This window comes from Eleginops maclovinus, chromosome 13 (genome assembly GCF_036324505.1).
Source record: "Eleginops maclovinus isolate JMC-PN-2008 ecotype Puerto Natales chromosome 13, JC_Emac_rtc_rv5, whole genome shotgun sequence".
Classification (NCBI taxonomy): Eukaryota; Metazoa; Chordata; class Actinopteri; order Perciformes; family Eleginopidae; genus Eleginops; species Eleginops maclovinus.
The window spans coordinates 2426249-2447637 of NC_086361.1; the positions used below are offsets into that span (position 1 = coordinate 2426249).

Below are 21389 nucleotides of genomic sequence, written 5' to 3' on the forward strand. Positions count from 1 at the left end.
GGGCAGGGGGCGTAGAGTGTGTCTGTCAAAGGTGAAGTTGAAATTCTGGAGGGTTTTGGTATGGGATGGGGGACCGATGATGAGGTCTGATTTGGAACGGTTCAGTTGAAGAGAGACAGTTGGTGAGAGTGGGTTTATATATTAAGTTCAACATATAAATTATAAATTAACTTGCCTTCATGTAAAGTTAGCGTCACAGATTGGTACATGCAAAAAAAGTACTAAGTAGGCTTGTTAAGCATGGATGCGCAATCTTCCTGCTATGCGTTATGGAGAATAAGCAAAGAGTCAATCATCCTTGTCTTTAGCCTTCATCTGGCATATTTATTATTATGGTACTTTACAGTTTGTACAGATTACGAATACGACACCCTCTGTCCTTAGACCCCCACATCGGATAAGGAAAAACTTCCCACAAAACCCCACAGTTAATGGGGGAAAAAAATGGAAGAAACCTCAGGGAGAGCAAGCGAGGAGGGATCCCTCTCCCAGGATGGACAGAAGTGCAATAGATGTCGTGTGTAAATTAAAGACACATTACATTTACAACATAGGTAATCAAAATGCTAGAAAACATCATGTGTCTATTTAATAAATAATGAAGATCGAGCCAGGTTGATGTCAACAATCCACTGGCTGCCATCAAAGCAGTAGTAAGGGGAGCGTCAGGCAGGACCACAGCAACAGTCACCACTCAGGATGCAGGAGACTCCTTCAATGCTGCAGTCTGCCAAGTGATAGAAAGAAAAAATACAAGGAAGCTGGGTTAGTGGCATACTTATTTGGGACATGAGTATTCAGGTACAGAGAAAGAAAAGAGATACTATATTTACAACACAGGTAGTCCAAACCCTGGAAAACATCCTGTGTCAATATTGAAGAAGATGAGGATGGATCCAGGTGGATGTTGACAGTCCTCTGGCTGCCATCAAAGAAGCATTAAGGTGAGCGTCAGGCAGGAACACAGCAACAGGTACAGCCACGACTCAGGATGCAGGAGACGCCTTCAATGCTGCCAACATACAAAGTGACAGACACAAAGAACTACAAGGAAGCTGGGTTAGTGGCATACTTATTTGGGACACGAGTATTCAGGTACAGAGAAAGAAAAGAGATACTATATTTACAACACAGGTAGTCCAAACCCTGGAAAACATCCTGTGTCAATATTGAAGAAGATGAAGATGGATCCAGGTGGATGTCGACAGTCCTCTGGCTGCCATCAAAGAAGCATTAAGGTGAGCGTCAGGCAGGAGCACAGCAACAGGGACAGCCACGACTCAGGATGCAGGCGACGCCTTCAATGCTGCCAACATACAAAGTGACAGACACAAAGAACTACAAGGAAGCTGGGTTAGTAGCAGCGTAAGAAACAGCCAGTTGCAGAGTAAAACCATTGAGATGTAAATCCCATAGATAAGCGTATCCGAGAAGTGTTTTCTGTTACCAGAGACACACTTCTTTAGATACAGAACCTTATAGTTTGAAGCAGCATGGGACAAAGACAGTTGCAGTAACATTTTATCCCATTGACAAAACAAAGAAGTTTGTCCAAATGCTTGAAAATATCCTGTGCCTACCTAGGCGAGGATGAAGATCGATCCAGGTGGATGTCAACAATCCTCTGGCTGCCATCAAAGAACTAGTAAGGCGAGCGTCAGGCAGGAACACCGCAACAGGGACAGCCATGACTCAGGAGATGCTTTCTGTGGGACCAGCTTCCAAGTGACCAACACAAAAAACTCCTAGGAAGATTGGTTAGTTGCATACATATTTGGGACGAGGGGAATACAGGTATAATATAGGATGGTACCTGCCCATCAAGGGATTTGTAGGCGAGAACGTGTGTCTAGGGAGTGTTTTGCGTGTCGTGTGTTGCTTTCAAGTTAGAAGCAGCATAGGAAACAGCCAGGTGCAGAGAAAAAACATTGAAAAGTTAAGCGTATCCTAGAAGTGTTTTCTGTTACCACAGACACATTTCTTTAGATACAGAACCTTCAAGTTTGAAGCAGCATGGGAAAAAGACAGTTGCAGTAACACTTTATCCCATTGTACTTTCAGAGACTCTAGGAACAACCAACAACACTGCATTTGTGGAACACAAAGCTCTACTGTCCCACTAGGCTATAACCAGCTCTTTAAGATTTGGATGGTGCCTGCCCATTAAGGGATTTGTAGGAGAGAAGGTGTGTGTGTAAGCTAGAAGCAGCGTAGGAAACAGCCAGTTGCAGAGTAAAACCATTGAGATGTAGATGCCATAGTTAAGCGTATCCGAGAAGTGTTTTCTGTTACCACAGACACACTTCTTTAGATAGAGAACCTTATAGTTTGAAACAGCATGGGACAAAAGCAGTTGCAGTAACACTTTATCCCATTGTACTTTCAGAGACTCTAGGAACAACCAACAACACTGCATTTGTGGAACACAACGCCTTAGTGGGACAGTAGGGTATAACCAGCTCTTTATATTGTGCGTATTTAGAAGACGATCAACTTCAACGGGGACACCAAAAAGGTAGCAGACACATTTAACATATTAAGAGTATTCAGGTACAGAGAAAGAAAAGAGATACTATATTTACAACATAGGTAGTCCAAACGCTGGAAAACAGTCTGTCTATTTCAAAGATGATGAGGATCGATCCAGGTGGATGTCGACAGTCCTCTGGCTGCCATCAAAGAAGCAGTAAGGTGAGCGTCAGGCAGGAACACAGCAACAGGGACAGCCACGACTCAGGATGCAGGAGACGCCTTCAATGCTGCCAACATACCAAGTGACAGACACAAAGAACTACAAGGAAGGCTGGGTTAGTAGCAGCGTAAGAAACAGCAAGTTGCAGAGTAAAACCACTGAGATGTAAATCCCATGGATAAGCGTATCCGAGAAGTGTTTTCTGTTACGACAGACACTTCTTTAGATAGAGAACCTTATAGTTTGAAACAGCATGGGACAAAAACAGTTGCAGTAACATTTTATCCCATTGTACTTTCAGAGACTCTGGGAACAACAAATATCCCTGAATTTGTGGAACACAAAGCGCTACTGTCCCACTAGGCTATAACCAGCTCTTTAATATCGGATGGTGTGTGTCCATTAAGGAATTTGTAGGCGAGAAGTGTGTGTGTAGGGTGTGTTTGGTGTGTTACCCTTCAAGTTAGAAGCAGCGTAGGAAACAGCCAGGTGCAGAGAAAAAACATTGAAAAGACACATCCCATAGTTAAGCGTATCCTAGAAGTGTTTTCTGTTACCACAGACACACTTCTTTAGATACAGAACCTTATAGTTTGAAGCAGCATGGGAAAAAGACAGTTGCAGTAACACTTTATCCCATTGTACTTTCAGAGACTCTTGGAACAACCAACACTGCATTTGTGGAACACAACGCCTTAGTGGGACAGTAGGGTATAACCAGCTCTAAGATCGGATGGTGCCTGCCCATTAAGGGATTTGCAGGCGAGAAGTTGTGTGTAGTGTGTGTTGCCCTTCAAGTTAGAAGCAGTGTAGGAAACAGCCAGTTGCAGAGAAAAAACAATATATACATCCCATAGATAAGCGTATCCGAGAAGTGTTTGTTACCACAGACACACTAATTTAGATACAGAACCTTCAAGTTTGAAGCAGCATGGGAAAAACACAGTAACACTTGATCCCATTGTACTTTCAGAGAGTCTTGGAACAACCAACAACGCTGCATTTGTGGAACACAACGCCTTAGTGGGACAGTAGGGTATAACCAGCTCTTTATGATCGGGAAGGTGTCCGCCCATTAAGGGATTTGTAGGCGGGAAGTTGTGTGTAGGGTGTGCAAGTTATGCAAAAAGAGACATTACCACATTCACATATGTATACTGTCGGTGGTCAGGGGTCAAGGGCTGATAAGTCGCTGTGACCTCTGGAGGTAGACTCTGTTCTGAGGGCAGATACAACATGACATAATTAAATTAATGTATACAAGCAACAGAGCGCTCTGACAATTAGCCAACAAAAGAACAACATTTCTCTCAGAAGCGTGGAGTGAGACATGGCTGCTGTACGAGTCCAATTCTATTTAATATCTTTAGCCACTAACCTAGAGAAATCTGAAGCACCTGGCCTCACTCTACATAACATGAAATCAAACTCCTGAACTATTCAGAGGACCTGCCGACAACACCCCCCCCACCTGCCGCCGTCTCAACATAAAAATGAGTCCATCATGCTGCCCGACCAACTTCTTCATCTCTCCCCCACTTAACTGGTTTTGCACTGAGGTCCAGCTTTTGTTGTTTGGGTGGTGGGGGGCCTCCTGCTTTAGTCTCAGCTCTCTGCTTCGCTCCACCTGGTGGGACTTGCTCTGTAAGTTTGACTGTGCCGTGCTGCGACTCCAAATGTTTCTTCACATTTGTCGTAGTGTTTTTGAAGCTAGATAGCACTTTGTCTCCAGCACAGAGAACAACGAACCTTAATATTGTCATCTTTAGCTGACTCAAAAACCTCAAAATAGTGACTGTATTTCCAGCTAGAAAACGCGCATCTCTCTCCTCCCTCCATTGTTGTTTACGTTTGTGTGGCTGCGTGGTATTACACCAGAGTTGTCCTCGTGCTGAACACGTGACTTAATTGTCGCATAGACGTCACTCCGAGACGCAAGAAGAAAGCAAACATGTCTTTTACTAAGGAAAATGACAAAAATAGTAACGCACCGTGACTTGGCTAAGTAACTGTAATCTGATTACTGGTTTGGAAATAGTAACGCGTTAGATTACTCGTTACTGAAAAAAGTGGTCACATTAGAGTTACCGACATCACTGCTATCCATCTATCTATCTATGATATGCCTGTTCCCCATAAAAAGGCTCTGAGTTTCCTTTCAGTTTGTGTGAGCCCCTCTCCTATCAACAGAAAGCCCTGTACTGCCAGGAGCTGAGCAAAGAAAGAGTCTCCCTCACTCAGCTGGTCCTGACATTATATCAATCAGTCAACCAAATGATAAAACATCAGAAAAACTGCATTACCAATTGGATCACACAAACAAAAGCACAAAACAAAATGCAGTGCTATCTGGCCATATAGAGACAGTTCTGTGGGGCAAATTAGGCAGTTATAGGCAGATTACCTACACACAGTGACCGTCAGTGAACACTAGGCCTATACCATGAGCAAGTACACTTAGTGAGCACAGATCTAAAAACAAACATGCTGACCAATCCCAAACATCCCAAAAATAAATAAAACGCTTTTTCTTGAAGGGAACCATTGCTAAGCTAACTTCCAATAAAAAAAACACAACATAACTTCACCACTCTGAGAAATACATCCAATTAGCAGCTCACCTTCAGTTTTGGAGGGAATGGCGTCCATCTTCCTCCTCAGTCTTTCCACACAACCAGAACGCCAAACATTTCCCTTCGATTTTGAACACTAGGCCACGCCCCCGGGAGCAGCTCACCTGATCTAGTGGGAGGAGCCAAGCACCCCATCCATTCTTCTTCACTGGAATAAGGCAGGTTGCAAACAACTTAAAGGTGCATACCGCCACCTACTGTACAAGACTGGCATCATCATCATTTCATCATCATTCATCTCCTGAAAAATCATTTCATCACTCTATGATACCAGGACTTTGTGGGTGGCAGTGTCTCAGTCTGTATGGGCTTGGACTAAGCTCCGAAGGGTCACTGGTTCATGTCCCGATGAATTCTCCTGCATGCAACTATTCACATCAGTTTTATTCTATTTAAATGTTAAGTATAGCAGATGTTGCTCTTGAGGTTTGCCATTGTTATTTTATATATGGATGTGGATGGAAAAATGAATGTAGAAGAGGTGTATACATAATAAGAAATACAAAATATAGATATAGAAATATGAACAGGAATGAAGTTAATGTAAAAACAAAATGAGAAGTCATAAATACATATACAAATATAGAAATATTGTTTCTGTAGCTGAAAGTAGGCTGAACAGCACTGATTACACATATTTACAAATTGACTAAAACATGAAAAGTAAAAACACGTTTAAAAACCTAATAACATGTTTTTTAAATATGTATTTTTTTTATGCATTTACAAAGATATTAATTCAAATAGGTCCATCCATCCATCCATCCATCCATCTTCTCCTGCTTATCCGTCAGGGTCGCGGAGGTAACAGCTCAGGCAGAGAGCCCCAAACTTCTCTTTCCCTGGCCACATAAACCAGCTCTGACTGGGGGATTCGCAGGCGCTCCCAGGCCAGCGAAGAGATATAATCCCTCCACCTGGTCCTAAGTCTACCCCTCGGTCTCTTCCCAGCTGGACGTGCCTGGAACACCTCCTAGGGAGGCGCCCAGGTGGCATCCTCACTAGGTGCCCGAACCACCTCAACTGGCTCCTTTCAACGCGAAGGAGCAGCGGTTCTACTCCGAGTCCCTCCCGGATGACTGGACTTCTCACCTTATCCCTAAGGGAGATGCCAGCCACCCTGCGGAGAAATCCCATTTCGGCCGCTTGTATCCGCAATCTCGTTCTTTCGGTCACGACCCCTCCTTCATGACCATAGGTGAGGGTAGGAACGAAAATGGCCCGGTAGACAGAGAGCTTTGCCTTCTGGCTCAGCTCTCTTTTTGTCACAACGGTTGCGGTAAAGCGACTGCAGTACGACTCCCGCTGCTCGGATTCTCCGGCCCATCTCACGCTCCATTGTTCCCTCACTCGAGAACAAGACCCTGAGATACTTGAACTCCTTCACTTGGGGTAAGGCCTCATTCCCTACCTGGAGTGGACAGTCCATCGGTTTCCTGCTCAGAACCATGGCCTCAGATTTGGAGGTGCTGATCCTCATCCCAGCCGCTTCACACTCAGCCACGAACCGATCCATTGAGTGCTGCAGGTCACAGACCGATGAAGCCATTAGGACCACATCATCTGCAAAAAGCAGTGGTGCAATCCTTAGCCTACTGAACTTTAGACCCCCCCCCCCCATGACTACGCCTCGAAATCCTGTCTATGAATATCACAAACAGGATTGGTGACAAAGCGCAGCCCTGGCGGAGGCCAACCCTCACCGGTAATCGGTCCGACGTGCTACCGAGGACCCGAACACAGCTCTCGCTTTGGGAGTTCAGAGATTGGATGGCCCTGAATAGAGACGCCCTCACCCCATACTCCCGCAGCACCTCCCACAGTATCTCCCTGGGAACCCGGTCATACGCCTTCTCCAAATCCACAAAGCACATGTAGACCGGATGAGCGTACTCCCAGGGCCCCTCCAGGATCCTTGCGAGAGTGAAAAGCTGGTCCGTCGTTCCACGACCAGGACGAAAACCGCATTGTTCCTCCTCAATCTGAGGTTCAATAATCGGTCGGACCCTCCTTTCCAGCACCTTACAGTAAACTTTCCCGGGGAGGCTGAGTAATGTGATGCCTCTGTAATTGGCACACACCCTCTGATCCCCCCTTTTAAAAAGAGGAACCACCAGCCCGGTCTGCCCTTCCTTCGGTACTGTTTCCGACTTCCACGCAATGTTGATGAGACGTGTCAACCATGACAGTCCCTCAACACCCAGAGCCTTCAGCATTTCTGGGCGGATCTCATCCACCCCCGGGGCTTTGCCACTGTGGAGCTGTTTAACTACCTCAGTGACTTCCCCCCGTGAGATTGGAGTTGATCCCCCTTCATACTCCAGCTCCGCCTCTAACATAGAGGGCGGAGTTGTTGGGTTCAGGAGTTCCTCAAAGTGTTCCTTCCACCGCCCTAACACCCTATCAGTTGAGGTCAACATCGTCCCATCCTTACTGTACACAGCTTGGATGGTTCCCTGCTTCCCCCCCTGAAGTGTCGGACGGTTTTCCAGAACAACTTTGGTGCCGACCGAAAGTCCTTCTCCACGGCTTTTCCAAACTTCTCCCACACCCGCTGCTTTGCCTCGGCCACGGCTGAGGCTGCTGCCCTTCAGGCCTGTCGATACCTTGCAACTGCGTCAGGAGTACCCAGGGATAACATATCCCGGAATGCCTCCTTCTTCAATCTTCTTCAGGCTTCCCTGACCACCGGTGTCTACTAGCACTCTGGTTCAATGTCCCCAGCCTCCACAGGGATGTCTGAAAAGCTCCGCTGGAGGTGTGAGTTGAAGGCCTCCTGGACTTGGGATTCCTCCAGACGTTCTTAGTTCACCCGCACTACACGTTTGGGCTTATCAGGGCTGTCCAGAGGCTTCCCCTGCCACTCGACCCAACTCACCACCAGAAGGTGATCATTTGACAACTCTGCCCCTCTCTTCACCCGAGTGTCCAAAACATGCGGCCTCTCGTCCACTGGGGTAAACTCTAACAAACCAACTGATAACGCTTCACCTCCCGCACAAGCTCCTTCCCCCCCCAGAGAGGTGACGTTCCACATCCCCAAAGCCAGGTTCTGCCGCCCGGGTCTGGTCCGTCGAGACCCTCTGCTTTCACTGCCACCCTTCTGGCAGCCCACCCGACCCCATCGTTGTTTCCCGTAGGTGGTGGGCCCGCAGGATTAGCACATCAAGCAAATTTAGGTCCTAAATCACATTTTTGTTCATTGAAAAATTAAATATTGCCAAAAGTCCCACCTCACCATTAATCAGCAATATTGTTAACAATGTCTTAAATTGTAGTTACCCAATTATAGTCAGTGTGGTAAAATCTTTGATGGCTGACCAAATTATGCTGACTCCTGGTAACGTAATATTACCCACTCATACTTTCTACAAAGCTGTTAAAGTGACATTTCTTCAGTAAACAGGTTGGTTGGTTTTAGTTGCTCAACATTGATTTTTTTTAAATCGCAATGTTAATTAAAGACCTTACAGAAGGTCACAGCAGAGCAGCTGGCTGTCTGTAAAGTGCTATTCATCTTTGACAGCTTGGATGAAAGCAGACTCTCTCTGGATATCAGAAACAGTGAGGTTGTGTCTGATGTCTCACAGCAGTCCTCAGTCAACGTGCTGCTGACAAACCTCATCAGGGGGAAGCTGCTTCCCTCAGCTCTCGTCTGGATAACTTCCAGACCGGCAGTGGCCAATCAGATCCCTCCAGAGTGTGTGGACAGGGTGACAGAAGTCCGAGGCTTCACTGACGCCCAGAAGGAGGCGTACTTCAGGAGTAGATCCAGTGATGAAGAACTATCCAGCAGGATCATCTCTCACATCAAGAGCTCCAGGAGCATCCACATCATGTGTCTGATCCCAGTCTTCTGCTGGATCACTGCTGCAGTTCTGGACCACATGTAGACAACAGACCAGAGAGGAGAGCTGCCCAACACCCTTACTGACATGTACTCACACTTCCTGCAGGTCCAAAGAGGAAGAAGCAGAAGTACCATGAGGGACATGAGACGAGTCCACAGCAGCTGATGGAGGCTGACAGGGAGGTTCTTCTGAAGCTGGGGAGGCTGGCGTTTGAACATCTGCAGAAAGGAGACATCATGTTCTACCAAGAAGACCTGGAGTGCTGTGGTATTGATGTCACAGAGGCCTTGGTGCACTCAGGAGTTTGTACAGAGATCTTCAAAAGAGAGAGTGTGATCTTCCAGAAAACACTCTACTGCGTTGTTCATCTGAGCATCCAGGAGTTTCTGGCTGCAGTCTACATGCTGCACTGCTACACCAACAGAGACACAGCGGTACTGAAGGACTTCCTGCAGGAAGACTGGGTCAATGACAACAGGTATAGCAGTGATCAGGATTACCCATCCCTGGATGTCTTCCTAAAGAGAGCCATGGAGGAATCATTCGAAAGTGAAAATGGCCACCTGGACCTGCTTGTCCGCTTTCTCCACAGCCTCCGTCTGGAGTCCAACCAGAGACTCTTGCTGGGTCGCACAAACAACTGTCCACAATTCATTCAGAAAGCCATCAGCAACCTGAAGGAGATAAGAAGTTCTAACATTTCTGATGACAGGAGCATCTGCCACTGTCTGACAGAGATGAACAACCACTCAGTACATCAGGAGATCACAGAGTTCCTGAAGTCAGAGAACAGATCAAACAGACTCTCTGTGAAACACTACTCAGGTTCGGCCTACAATCTACGGATGTCAGAGGAGGTTCTGGATGAGCTGGACCTGGAGAACTACAACACATCAGAGGACGGACCGTGGAGACTGATTCCAGCTGTGAGGAACTGCAGAGAGGCTGTGTAAGTCCAGATGTGATTAACTGTATTAATTAGTGTTGATATGAAGTTTAGTTTTTCAAATAAAGATGATTCAGCGTTTTGCTGTTTCACATTCTGAGAGCAAAATTGAATTAACACAATTATTGTAATGATTTAAAAATATTTACAACATTTTACAGTTTTTTCTTATCATTTCCTTGTCAAAAAAATGAAGTATATTTAATCAGAGCAGCATGTGATCACATGCAGTATCTCACAAAATCAGTGAAGTTATCTTTACATTATTGCAGTTTCTTTATCGTTAAATCAGACACAGAGTAATATCAGATTTATTTTTACTCTAGTCTTCTCTAGTCTAGAAGGTAGCTAGCAAAGAAGTGACAGACATGGGATCATATCACACTCAACTAAATATTAAACGGACGAACATCCAATGTTAATCACATCATTATATTCAAAAATGTTGTTCATCAAATGCATGAAGTAAATATAATGTTTCCCCTTCTTTTATGTTAACACGTGTTAATATGTGTTGAAACAGAATTCCTTACTGTGGAGTCCTAGACTGGGAAGTGGTGGCCTCAGCTCTGAAGTCTGGCCCCTCCTCTCTGACAGAGCTGGAGCTGACAGACAGCGGTCTGTACTTCATGTGTTTTTCTTTTTGTACTGTATTTATCATTTATTTATAATTCCATAATTTACCTGAGTACAAAGATATTTTAATTATTTCACGTTTCTTTCTAAACGGCTGAATATTTGTAAGAATAACAGCAGAGACAGTGAATGTGTGACCGACAGTGTTTGAGCTTCCACAGACTCTCACTGTGCTCCATGAATGAGTGGAGATGCTGTCAGTACTGATGAGCTGTGTGAGGGAGATGCATGAGGTTGTTCTGATGCATTATCAATGAATGTTTAATTATCTACTATCACATTTATACAAGTATCTACATCATTATTGAAATTGGCATCCAAACCTTCTCAAGGTCTTAAAAGATGAGTAACCTTTGAACTATCTCCAGCAGGACCATTGTTCTCTGAACTTACATCATGTGTTTTTTACTCAGACTGAGGGGCTGCTTCTTTGCAAACCTTGTGATCTTGAGTTGAATCCGTTTCTGAGGGTTTGATTTGTCTGGCTGCACATCATGAGTTACTATAGAGGGAGCAGAGCTTCCAATGTGAAGTTTAATATTAATGAGAGCTCTTTTTCTCTTTCTGAATCTTACTGTTTTTAACCTGAAGAAGTTTCCATTTTCTAAACTTCTACATCCTCTACTTCTCCATCTCTGAACAGATTAATAAACCTTGAATATTTTAAGCTGAAACATTGTTTTCTAAACTTCATCATGTGTTCTTTATTCAGACTGTGGGACTGCAGTCCATCAGAGACCAGCTGTGCTGCTCTGTTCTCAGCTCTGAAGTCCAACCACTCCCATCTGAGAGAGCCGGACCTGAGTGGCAATGCTCTGCATGATTCAGGATTGAAGCTGCTAAGAGATCTTCTGGAGAGTCCACCCTGCAGACTCTCATGTCAGTTCTCCATCTTTTACTTCTGTGCAGAGATTAATCTGAGAGAGTTGTGTTGACTGAGCTGCAGACATCAGGCTGATGATGAAGCTGCTGAGAGATCTTCTGGAGAGTCCACACTGCAGACTGGAGACTATCAAGTCAGTGAGGGCTCGACTCAGTCTCTGCTGGTTAAGCAGTATTGTATTAAACTCAGGGGGGGTTCCTCACTCTGGGGAATCACTTCAAGTCAGTGATGTTACCCACTGCCGTTGCTTTCTTTTGTTCAATCTCCCACAAACAATATATTGTAAGCTGACAATGCAAAGCCTCATTTTAGTTAGTGGCCAACTCTCTAACAGACATAGGGGATTTTACAGAAGAGTGTTACCGTCTGTTTGTTTTCCTGAGGGCTGAGGGCAGTCAGTCGTAGAGTTTGCAGAGAAGATATGATGGGATGTAGGCAGTGTTGGGTGTAACGCGTTACGCAGAAATATAGCGCATTACTTCTGAAATGTGGGTAACATAATATATGTTAGAATCCTCAGTAACGCAGTTACAACACATTTTAACCCTAAATGATGTGGTGTTTTGTCTCTAAGAAATCACAAACATTTGAGAGACATTCTGACACCAGAGCAATAATTGTGCAGGTAGAATAGTAACTCAGTAAGCCTGTTTACTATTGGTTAAGAGGGCTGCAGAAACAGATTCACAATGCAGAGCTGCAGGCTCACAATGCAGAGCTGCAGGCTCTGAGAAAAGAAAAGAATAAGACAGGAGAGCGCGCAGGCCGAAGCAACAGAAGGTAACCTTCTCTGGGTCTGCTGCTTGAAACCCAAGAAGTTCAGAGACTCGTGGCAGAGTGTTGAAGATCTGCAGCCTCTGTCCTCACACCAATGACCAGGTGAGCTAACGTTGCCATAGAGACTCGCTCATATACAGCAGGTCACAGGGCCGTGCAGAGGCTCCACTAACATGTTAGTAATAACACACAGAGACGTCATGTTACCGGTATCACATATTATTCAGCCCACTTAAACGGAGCATGAGTTTAAATTCTAGCTCTTTCCCTAATGTTCAGCAGATAGGTAGATAGCTTTAATTAATGAGCTGCAATAAACTACATTATAGCATTTAAAGCCATACTTTAGAGGTTATTTTGGTGAAAGTAACTCAAAGTAACACAAAAGTAGTGTAACGCATTACAGTTCAGAGACAGTAATAATGTAATGTAACTTATTACTTTAAGAAGACAGTAATAAGTCATTTGTACTGTATGCTGTTTGGAAGTAACTTGCCCATCACTGGATGTAAAGCAATCGATCAGTCAGGACTCTGAAACTGAATAACTCAAAGAACAAACACTTATTTAAAACTTTTAAACTATTTTGAGCCAAGATCCAGAAGAAATGTGAGTACTGAAACCATATCCTCCTGTCATCAAGCTATAAACTCTGATCTTTAAAGTCCTCATAGTAAAACAAAAACATTTTTAATTCCATGTTTCTCTGTCTGCAATCATTTTGGCTGCTGTCTCTCTTTGTTCATGTCTTATTATTTTATTGCCTGAGGTGAAGCGGCACACACACGTTTATCTTGCATAACCAGTCATATAATTCTTCAACTTCCTCCTAGAATCTTGGACCGCTACTAGTCTACTAGCGTCGCTGCGACATGCCCAAAAAAAGGCCTCAAAATGTGCGGAGTGACCGGGAATTGTGAAGATTTACATTGTTATGCAAGTCGTGAAAAATAACCTTGTTTTGCAAGAGTGCTTTGATCTCAAAACAGAGTGGAGCAGAGCTCGAAATTTGCCTAAAATGTCCTGCTTACAGGGGGACACCTCGAACCGGAAAGGGTTTTATGGTTTCTTTCTCTGCTCTGTTTTACAAGGCTGAACTCACTGCAGGCTGTTCACTCTTTAGGAGGGATGCATGTTCACATTAAAGATAGGACACAGGAAAGACCATCAAAAAATATAAAAATAATACTTAAATAAACTTTACAGGACACATAAATATGTTGTAGAAGAAATATTCTCTAACCTGAATTTAATAATCTACTCAAAACATTTAGAAAGAAATTAGTAAAATATGTATAAATAATATAAAAAGCATTTACCAGTAAGTTAATAATTGAGAGGAAGAAAAATGCAATAACATATTATAAAAAGGAGAGAAAAATTGTAAAGTATTTAATTAACTTTTTAAAAAATGATTATAATTTAAAACATAAATTCTGTAAAACACGAAATTAATAATAGAAAACCTTTACAAGAAATACATATAATATAGAAGGAAATGATTTAACTTAATGTTGCAAGAAACTTAAATATAGAATGAAGAAAATAATATTAAATGTAAAATTATAAATATAATATATATGCACAGTCTCTCATTGATTTTTCAGCTGCCAGACGCTGGCGCACTTTGGCTGCCGCTCTGTTACTGTTGTTGTGTATGTTTTGCTGTTTAACTTACTTTCATCTGTACTGCAAAGCTATCCTACTAGGCATTTGGATACACCACATTGAACCAAACATTTCAGCCTCACCTGCTAGCTTGTCTCTCCGAGGTCCTGCTACCGGTCTATCATCAGATTGAACTGTCCTGCTACCGGTCTACCATCAGATTCAACTGTCCTGCTACCGGTCTACCATCAGATTCAACTGTCCTCGTCAGTAACATCACCAGCCACACCGAAGCCAACTGTTTTTCACACCGGGATCTGCTCTTCCCGGTATGGTCAGCTCTACCCACCACCGCAACAGGCGTCCTACCATTCCTGGAGGCTAAGGTAAGGCTAACCCAGCCTGTAGCCTGTCAGTCTACCTCTGCTACTCGCCGGACTGTCTCTGTGTTTCCGTGGGCATGCTATGGATTAACCCCTGGATACTCCTGCCGTGGACAACGCTTCTCCTTCACCAGACACTCGGCACTCTGTCACCTGCTGATACCAGCTCCGTGCTAACGCTACTCTACCTGACAATGCCGCCGCTGTACTTCGTGTCTGAACTCCACAACTTTAACCACCACCTGTCTCCAGATAACATCGACACACTGCTGGAAACGGGATTACTCCGGGGAACCCAACCACACACACACACCCTTCCTTTCTCTCCGACTTCTGTGCTTTCCTGACTCAACTATGTGCTTTTTCACCATCCGTTCTCCTCCTGGGGGACTTCAACATCCACATTGATGATAATAACAGTAAAACTGCCACAGAATTCCTGGAATTGCTACAATGCTTCAATTTCACCCAGTACATCAACTTCCCCACCCACAGCCGTGGACACATCCTGGATCTTGTCTGCTCAACTGGGCTTACAATTCACCAACTCTCCAGCCTGAACCTCAACATCTCGGATCATCTGGCCATCACTATGGAAATGGACATACCAGTCCCTGCCCCCAAAGAAAAACGTCAAATACGCTTCAGAAACATAAAATCTCTCTCCCCCGACGCTCTCTCTGCTGCCATCTCTACAATATTATCCGCCGCCCCCTCCATTGATGTCTGATAATCCTTCTGATCTTGTGCACTTCTACAACAACACACTCTCCTCCTGTCTCGACCAGCTGGCTCCCATAAAAACCAAAACGGTCACATTCACTCACTCCGCACCCTGGTACACTCCTGAACTCCACACAATGAAATCCCGAAAACGCCAACTTGAAAGACTCTACAAGAAAACCGGATTAACAGTACATCCTCCTTGACCCCACTGCAGCTTTCGACACTATCAACCACACCACTGTTTTCTCCCAGCTCGAAACCTCCCTCAACAGCACTGGCACTGCACTCTCCTGGCTACAGTCTTACCTCACAAACCAACATCAATTCATCAACATCAACAACTGCACCTACCCCCCTGCTCCCCTGCCCAAGGTGTCCCCCAGGGTTCGGTGCTTGGTCCTCTCCTCTTCATCCTCTACCTCCTTCCCCTCGGTAACATCATACGCCGCCACGGTCTCCACTTCCACTGCTATGCTGAGGATGTGCAACTTTACATCTCAACTAAATCCATCACCACTTCAACCATCTCAAATCTCATGCCTCACTGACATAAAATCCTGGATGCAGAACAACTTCCTCAAACTGGGATAAATCTGACATGGTCATCATCGGTCCTACATCCCTTACCAAAAACAATAACAACCTATCCCTCACCATCGACAATACAATGCTGACTGCCTCCCCTCATATCCGAAACCTTGGAGTCATCTCCGACAGCAACCTCTCCTTTGAGAACCACAACAAGCACATCACCAAAACTGCCTTCTTCCACCTCAAAAATATATCCCGTCCCCGCCCATCACTGTCCTTCTCTGCTGCCGAAACCCTGATCCATGCCTTCATCTCATCCAGACTAGACTACTGCAACAGCATCCTCCATGGTAAACCATCCAGACTCCTCAATAAACTCCAGTACATCCATAACTCAGCCGCCCGTCTCCTCACCCACACCTGCTCCCGTGACCACATCACCCCTGGCCTGCAGTACCTCCACTGGCTCCCCGTCCCACAACGCATCCACTTCAAGATCCTTCTCCTCATCCAGAATGCCCTCCATCACCAGGCCCCCTATACCTCACAGACCTGCTCCAGCACTACACTCCTTCCCGCAGCCTCCGCTTGTCAGACGCAAATCTCCTCTCACTTCCTCCCAGGACCAAACTCCGGACCTGGGGGGTCAGAGCCTTTTCTGTCGCTGCCCCCTCCCTCTGGAACTTACTCCCTAAAAGCATCCGTGACTGCCACGACCTCACCCTATTTAAATCCCAGATCAAAACTCACCTTTTCAAAACTGCTTTTAAACTGTAAATGAATGTTGTGTTTTAATTATGTTTTTATGAATTGTATCTCTGTAAAGTGTCTTTGAGGTTTTAGAAAAGCGCTATACAAATAAAATGTATTATTATTATTTATTATTATAAAAAACTACAACAAAGAATAATCAAAAATAGTCAAATATTAAATAAATTCATAAAAAAAACATTTGAAAAAATGGAATTGAATAAAATAATAGTCAAAATATCAAAAGAAAATATCAAACGCTTCTCCTACTGAGTTTTTATTTTGGGAAATATTCCATAGTGCCACTGTTATAAAGTGAAGTGCCTTTTTTTGAAAAGAATATGTTTTAGCATAAATTCGGTGATTCTTTTCTTGTGTTGAATTATAAATGACTACCTTGTTGTACAGTTGTGTCCTACACATTAATGTTCTCACATTAAGATACACAAATGGGTTTAGAAAAACATGCATGCTTAATTTTGGTAAGTATTGTCTATGACTAATAAAGGATTTCTGATTTACTACACAAGTGCTGCAGAAATCACTTCAGACAAACATACACTACAGATGGATATTATAAAAATGTAAAAACACCAAAAGAAATAAGAGCAGATATGCAAAGGTTAGGGTGATGCCTCACTACCTCCGAGGGATGTAAAAAAAATTGGGAGAAAAAATGATATAGAAAAATCATTAAGTTAATTAAATGAATAATGAAAAATTCTAATTAAAAAAAGGAAAATAGATAAAAAATATCAATATTTTTTACATACACTAAGATATATAAAAAAAATACATTTTAATGACATTGAATTAAAAAGAAATCATAATTAAAATCGAATGCATTCATTTTAGAAACCAACAGCATTTATATCTTCAAGAACATGTATGGATGTAGTACAACAAGCAGGGGATGCGTTAGAAGATTTTTATTTAATAATTTAACTGCTTAAATTATTTCTCATAAATGGGTCATTCCAGAATTGGAGGACATTTTGACTTCAAAACTTGAAAAAAATTAATCCTTTATTTTCTTTTTTTTTTGTTATGTATTTGATAAAAAGAGGTAGTAAAGCATCACACAATATGATTTGGCCAGTTCAGGCATCAATGGTACACTTTCCATTAGATATTTTATTTGTTCCTTTTCAACAGCGCTCAATGAGGGCTAGAACCTCAAAATCAATAGCAATCAACTTAAAATAAACAGAACAAGGAATTCATGATCCTGGGAAACTTTAAAACATGTAGATTATGCTAAATGATATATAAACATGTAATTTTTCTAAAAATAATAAATTGTACTACTATTGCGCAACCCTGTGTCTCATTTCCTATTGATTGAATGATAGGAACAAGTTGCAAATCAATGCTTATTTTAGCTTTATCATTTAGGAATTCATGCCTCCAACAGCAGAATGTCATGCTACTTTCAAGGCAAGGAGAAACTTAGTTATTTACATAAAGAAAGATAACTTTGAATTGAATTTGTCTTATTGTGATGATATGAGTAACAGGGTTGAGCGGGCGGGAGTGCCACAGTTGTTCTAGACTGAGAGGATGCGATAAATATGAAAAATAAAAGAAAGGACTGAGCTTTGGTCTACCCATAGCAGTAGCACATGGCTTGATGATGTTATTTCCTCTGTGTCATGTAGGGACACACCTTCAGTTTAAAATGACTGTTATTTAAAATAGGTTTATGATTTACCCAACTGCTATGACAATTGCAAAAGACATGTACGTATTAACACAAAAATAGCAAAAAATGTAAAAAGCCTATTTTAAATGTTAAATTAGACATGCAAGTTGATCACCAAGAAGTATATGGACAGAGCAAAATGCCATTTCAGAGGCTGTTTTAGAGCTATTTGATATTTTAAATAATATTTTGAAATCACTTTTTCTACAACTGATTTTACATTTTGTCTAGGGACAACATTTAACACAAGCAGGGCTGGACTGGGACCAAAAAATGGCCCTGGCATTTTTGGCCATGGCGGCCCACAATGATTATTTATACGATATGCTGAGGCACACGACATACCAGAGGATATATGTGCACATTGTGTTTCAAAAAGTACAAATAAAGCGCAGTAGCCTACATGGCAGAGCTGTTAAGAGTTTAACATGTTAAAAAAATGTATACGCTCTTTTACTTACAGAGACTTTCATCTTGGGAGAGATGGCTACAGTGCCACAATTCCCATCTTGAAGTGAAAGTGGTTGTCAAAGAAACACTGCTAGAAATGTCTTTTCAGTATTTAATAATAATATAAAAGAAATATACTGTTTATACAAATAAGACAATTAGGCCTACAATAAGACCATGCATCCATGTAAAAAAAAAGCTCCTCAAAGTGGCACCATATGCTGAGACAAAAGGCTGCTTGACCTTGGTGCTAATGAAAGAAAAAGAACACATGTGAACTCCACATCAGGGAAAGGCAAACCCAAACCTTCACTCCAAATATGCTAAATGTGAATAATGCCTGTGAGCCACACCAATGAAAGGCACATCCCTGGAACATCCCTGAGGGACAGGGCAGCTGGTTGAGAAAATGTTGAATGGCCCTCCAATAATCCTGAGAGAGGAGAGGAGAGAGCAAAGCAATAATCACATTACTTTCTGTCAAAACGTGTAATTAAACCACTCATTTAACACAAATGTATTTATTTATCATAAATCTCACCTTAAAAAAGCACTTTCTTCATTAATTCGCTCTTCTCCGCAACTCTGTCAATCACTGTGTCAGTATCAAGGGACACAAGGACATCCTTCTCAATGGCCATCAACATAAAGGCTCCCAGATTGCTGGCAGACAGGCAACTCCTCAGTCTGTTTTTGATGTAGCGGAGGGTTGAAAATGACCGCTCACAGGACACCTGAGTTATTGACAGGGTCAGCAAAAACTTGTATGCCAACCCAAGTAGGGGGTATGCGTGAGTCAGCATATTAAATCTGAGAAGGATTTTGTAGCAGCACAGGGGGCACTCTTTGCAAGAGACACAGGTTTTGCTTATTATGTCCATCTCTTCTTGATCATCTGATTCCTCTTCAACTGCTCTAGTTGTGTAGTCATCCAAGGGCGATTGTACCAGCCTGTCCCATTGCTGTGCCAAGTTTCTCAGTTCAATTTGTAGATTGGTAACAGTTGCCCTGCTGTCATACACAACTAGGCACTTGCTGAGTTCTTCAAGTGCAGATTCAGGGAGCGCACTGCCACTGGTCTGGATAAGTGGGAAGTTTTTGGGATGTAGGAGGGATAAATCTGCATACAGGGTGCCATGGGTGAGGAATCTTTGGTGCATGGCCTCAACAGCTGTATCAAGAATCTGGTGGTGAACATTGACCTCATAGGCCTTTTCTGAATCACTCAGGCTTTCATCCTGGGCCATCTCTCCTGGTGAGACTTTCTTCCTCCTCACCCTTTTTTGAGGCAGTGCAGCCTCCACTTCCAAATCTAGTTCATCGTGCTCCTCTAGCTTTTCATTTGCCCAATGGACAAAACAGTCAGCTGCATCTTTGACTGCCGGGAAATCTCTTGCTATCTTTTTCAGTGAATCTTGTGTTGTGGTGACCATCCTATGTGCTGAGAGGATGTCCATTCCTCTGGTCTGTAGGTATTTTGATAGTGGTGAGGTGAACTCAAATATCCGGAGGAATAACTGAGCTGTTAGGACAGTTTCATATCGGAGTAAGCCATCTCGGTATCCTCTGGCTTTGGTTTGTGCATTTGATGCAAGTGTATCCAGCTTCATTATGGCAGAGAGTGTGGACACCACTTCAACAAAGAGGCCACCAGGTCTGCCATAGTTTCCGAAAACTTTCCTCAGGGCATGATGTTTAGCCCACCATCTCGTCTCTCCAATTGTTGAAATGCGTTTGTGCCTCTTGTCCTGGCTCTCGGTCTCCCACACACTCACCCTTGTATATGATTCCTTGATAAATACAGCAATGTTGTTCAGCAGGTCAAATAGTGATCCACTTTCAATAACACTATGGGTGGTATCGGACAACACGAGGTTCAGGACATGTGCATAGCACCACACATGCTGATGGGTGGGGTATTTGGATGCCATTAATGCAGAGAAACCTCTGTATCGCCCCTGCATATTAGAGGCTCCATCTGTGGAGTTGCCGATGCACAGGCCTATGTCTAATTTCAGACGTTCAAGGACTTCAGTTAACAGAGTCACAAATGACTGTCCTGTAGTTGTGCTGCATTGTACGACTGCAACCAGCTTTTCATGGACTGCATCCGTGACAAACCTCAAAATCACAGAACACTGCTCTTTCCCTGTAATATCTTGAGTTGTGTCTAGCTGCACAGAAAACATCCCTGCTTTCTTAATGTCTGCAGAGATTCTCTCTTGAATTAAATGTTTGATAGCATCGATTACTGCATTCACAGTTGTTTTGGACAGGAGGGTGATCAGAGAGCCTCTGCCTTGTGTGCCCGAAGCATGGATCTGCTTGCTTCTTTCAATTACACTGCTGAGGTGCTCTTTTAAGCAAACATCATATTTCCCCAACAATATAATTAGTTCTAGGAAATTGCCATGGTCGAGACTGTCGATGTCCAAGGTGTATGTAGCTTCATTGTGCTCCTGTCTGTAGCTTAAGCCTCTCTTCCCTATCACTTTCACAACCTCCACTACACGTTCCAACACCTGCCGTCTCTTCTTAACCTGCTCACGGTGTCCTGTCAACTGTCTTCCCTCAAGGAGGTGACCAATGCTTGCTCTGGAGCAGTTTAAAAAGTATGCCTCAGTACATTTTCCGTGTGTCATGCCTCTCTCATGTTCCTCTATTCTTTGGTGCACATGCCTCCAGTCTGTCATTCCTCTAATGAAAGTACTTGGATCATTGGGTTTGCTAAAAGCAAGGCAAAGAAAACAAAATAAAGCATGACGTTGACCACAATAAGTCAGCCATTTCCATGCCATGTCGTCCGTTCTAGTGAAGAGCC

At 43.3% G+C, this 21389-nt stretch overlaps 1 long non-coding RNA gene and 1 pseudogene across 7 annotated transcripts; one reads left to right on the forward strand and one right to left on the reverse strand.

Moving 5' to 3' along the window:
* Nucleotides 1-298: 298 nt before the first annotated feature.
* On the reverse strand, nucleotides 299-5380 carry LOC134874706 (uncharacterized). 7 transcript variants are annotated; one of them, XR_010167111.1, is made up of 3 exons: nucleotides 5314-5380; nucleotides 1581-3911; nucleotides 299-1012 (listed from the first exon to the last, which is right to left on the reverse strand). It is a non-coding gene; the product is annotated as an uncharacterized LOC134874706 (long non-coding RNA). The 7 variants fall into 7 exon arrangements; XR_010167112.1 differs by having other exon boundaries at nucleotides 299-1044; XR_010167108.1 differs by having other exon boundaries at nucleotides 299-1306.
* A 1393-nt stretch (nucleotides 5381-6773) lies between these two features.
* LOC134875210 (protein NLRC3-like) lies at nucleotides 6774-11567 on the forward strand (annotated as a pseudogene).
* The last annotated feature ends 9822 nt before the right edge of the window (nucleotides 11568-21389 follow it).